The sequence below is a fragment of the Salarias fasciatus genome, chromosome 4 (genome assembly GCF_902148845.1).
Source record: "Salarias fasciatus chromosome 4, fSalaFa1.1, whole genome shotgun sequence".
Lineage (NCBI taxonomy): Eukaryota > Metazoa > Chordata > Actinopteri > Blenniiformes > Blenniidae > Salarias > Salarias fasciatus.
Window position 1 is genome coordinate 23,621,160 of NC_043748.1, and position 3,684 is coordinate 23,624,843.

General features: G+C 41.9%; 1 long non-coding RNA gene across 2 annotated transcripts; it reads left to right on the plus strand.

Moving 5' to 3' along the window:
• Nucleotides 1–262: 262 nt before the first annotated feature.
• Nucleotides 263–3,250, plus strand: LOC115387762 (uncharacterized). 2 transcript variants are annotated; one of them, XR_003931411.1, is made up of 3 exons: nucleotides 263–338; nucleotides 703–2,061; nucleotides 2,136–3,250. It is a non-coding gene; the product is annotated as an uncharacterized LOC115387762 (long non-coding RNA). The 2 variants fall into 2 exon arrangements; XR_003931410.1 differs by lacking the exon at nucleotides 263–338 and having other exon boundaries at nucleotides 345–2,061.
• The last annotated feature ends 434 nt before the right edge of the window (nucleotides 3,251–3,684 follow it).

A 3,684-nucleotide genomic window follows, 5' to 3' on the forward strand; every position in this document is an offset into this window, starting at 1 on the left:
CACTCTACAACGTATTTGTTCACATATGAGAGCAGCAGAAGCTGCACATACACACAAACAGACTGAGATCGAGAGAGAACAAGGCATTATAAATAATCCATCACTCTGCTTTGTGTTCCGTACAGCTCAGCGTTCACCTGAACAAATGTCATTTTTCTGTCAGAAATCTGCATCTCGCTCTGCAACATATTTCTTCAGATATCAGAGCAACAGAAGCTGCCAGCTTTCACTTCTCCTGCACATCACAAAAAAAAAAAAACAGATCTAAAGATAAAAAGCGATTTTAAACAGTCTGTTGTTCTGTTTTTTCTTCACTTCACCTCGCACCCATTGAACAGGTAAGACAAATCAGACGATATATACTACTCACAAAAAGTTTGTGGTGTTTGGCATTAAATTATAGAAAGCTGATACTGCAGTGATTTTATATGATGGAAGTAGAACATTTAAATAGAAGCATCAGTGGTGATTTCCTCTTCTCACTGTTTATTAAACCAAAAGCCAACAGCAGTGGAGGGTCGACCACAACAAAACATGTTGTCTCAACTTATCATGTGACCTTGAGAATTAATTCCAGCTTGCTGATGATGTCTCAGCTGCTCTCAAGCGGACTTATTGTCTGCTGAGGCATCTCCCAGGTCATTGAGTTTCTGGGTACAGAGTTATCAGCTGATCCTAGAGATTTTCTCTCCCCTGGTCCAGGTAAATGCTCCTTGGTTCATGAAGACCACGAGGCCTGTGTCTGGTTGTTTGTTCAGGCAAGTTGCAATTGGTCTATCATACAGATCACATTACTGATGTCAATGTTTTCCAGAGGTCTGACAAAACACTTGGGAGTCTCTCACCTCCTTTAAAATGTGCCTGGAATCATCATCGATTTGCACAGGGTTCTGTTCATCATGAAGAAGTCTTCAGTGTGGGATGTTGACAGAGGACAACGTCCACTTCTCTGTTGCTCTGGGACTCTTCCATTCACTCTGAATTTCTGTCCAATCTGCTGATGACACTCTGAGCTCAGTGGACTCTTCATGTGACAACTTCCTGTTTGAAAATTCAATGTGAAGGGCCCATTGATCAGTTGTTCAGTGTGGTCTTGGTCTCATGGGGCTCTAATTTTGTGGCACAGTGCAGTTTAGTGCAGGTGGTGGAGCATAGCGCACCCCGCACAGTTGTAATTTTTTCCGGCACACCACCAAATTGGTAATTTGCCCTGAAGGCTGAAGAGCTGTCCTCGTCTGGTCTGCGTCTCAACGACTCGACTCCTTCAACAGGTGGAGGTTGTGGATGTCCTCCACTGAGCTCATCATGAGGCTGGTGGAGAGGCCACCCCCTGTGGCCACCATGTGCCTTCTTTGTTCTGACAACTTTTTTTTTGGCGAGCTTGAACCTCTGGAACCAACGCATCAGTTCCTAGATTGGATGATTGGAAGTGTGAGGTGAGAGAGACGAGGTGAACAGAGAGAGACATAGACAAGGACTAGACCCAGACAACACGTGGGATGCACAGGAGAGACAGACGGGCCACTGACAGGCATAATGTTTAAATACCAAATATAATGATTCAATCACGGATTAATCATTTGTTGTGAATGTTTCTGTTGAGTGCAGCAAGCTTTGCAGAGAAGTCCTGAAACACTGAACAGTTGGACATTCAAATTTAAAGGTCACATGAAGGCCATCTGGAAATGTCAGACAGCATTTTAGGTCCATCTGAAATTTCACCCCAACGACCAAATAACCTCCATTTTCTCTGAGTAGTATAGATCATGCCACAAAAAAAAAAGGTGTTTCTGTGAATGATTTTTTAAAGTGTCATAATAATTACACATATTAAGTAGCAAGTACCAAGAAAAACTGACAATTTTTATCAATTCATCAGAGTCACGTTCTTGATTCATATGCGGCACCCATGGATGCTTCTGGAGCTGTCAATACTGGTGTTGCAATAGCTGGCTTAGTCACAGCTGTTGGCCAGGCCATCGGTCAAATCGCTCCAACACATCGCCAGTGTTTTATAATCATAACAAATGGATGCAGCAGCTTCTCTCTTTCTAACCCAAGGTAGGTTAGCGCCACAAAAACTGTCTTTAACAATGACAGTCTGATGATGTTTGATCTGTTACTCCACCAAACAGGTGGTACATGGACAGTGGAAGCTGCGCTTCACCCTTTCCACCCACCATTCGCTCCAATGCACTGGAGAGTGCTGTGTTCATCAAGACTCCAAACACCGCTCGTGGAGCTGTCGGTGTCGTCACCTACGACCTCCTGAACAATGACAACAAACAAAGTAGAGAAAAAATTGCTATAATGTTCTCCAATCCCTACGACTTCAATTTGTACTCAAATTGGTACGCAGTGGGAATCTTTCATAAGAGCAAAGAGTGTGATGAGCATCTGTATCATGAGATGTATAATGAGACAAGTGACTCCTTCATCAGAAGTAAACCAGATGGCAGAGTCTTGAGTTACAGAGGCAAAGAAGTTACCATCAAGGCAACCATGTCAGACGCCTACCAGCCTGTGATGAAGGTGGAACTTAGTGAGACTAACTGAAATGAGTGATGAGAGACAGATTTCAATGTCTGGATGTTAGAAGATTGTGGAAGACAATAAAAAGGAATCAATAACATTTGAATCAGAGCTCTTTAAACTGTGGTGGGATGAGGCTGAACCAACCCCCCCAACAGCTACTATAAGTCTTTCTCTGCAGCTTGAAACAGTGGTGTCTTCTGGTTTTCCTCTAATGCATATTATTCTTTATTTAGGGAAAAGGTCAGTATTTTGCTGTTGAGACAGAGCCCTGAAGCTTACAATACTTTAAAAACCAGCAGTTCTCTCAACTGTAACTCAGACCAATCATCAAGATCATCATATCCTGTATAGCAGGTTGGTTGGGAGGTGGTTGACTGTTTCTTTTCCAGCTACAGTGCTGATCTATTTTCAGCCGATAGTAATATTACCATACTTTCAATTTTTTTTCTTAACAGCTTTGCAGGAAATCTAGTCAGAGTCAATATATTCCTATATTCCAACTTAGTATATAGTTGTTCTATATCTGAACTCTCTTTTGGCTTTTCAATATTTGTATCATTTGAGAAAAATGTTGACTCACCTGGTCAAAAAAAAAAGGCTTTCCATCCCCCAAAAAATTAATAAATATTTGAAAAAACTGTGGATTGCTTTTGCTTGATTTATTCTGCTTTAAACAGAATTGCATCACATTTCACAACACAAGTCTGGTACAAAATTAAAGAAGTCCAGAGGAATCCCAAACTCAAAAGTATCATTTGCAAAGACAACCTTGTCCTGCATTTTGTACCAGCTGCAGATCCATCCATCCATGAACTGGTAGTGTGTTTCAGGACCTTAACTGTGCACAGGTAGTCCGAAGATGAGTCAATATTCTTCCCCCATACACGTGTCTTTGTGCAAACGTTACAAACAACTGTTTGTGTGTGTAGGACAGTTGCCCATTATGGTTGCTAGATGGTGCTGCAACCTCATTTTTTCTTTTGGTTTGTATTGTTTTGGAGTTCAGTAATTAGGACTGTTGGTCCTTAGAGGCCACCGTAGTAGCGCAGCAGCTAGAACGCGCGAAAACGCTATTTCCCTTCAGTCTCTGTTCTGTTTCTGTAAGGTAAGGATGTTGTGAGCGGTCTCTGTAATTTCTGATAGTTATCT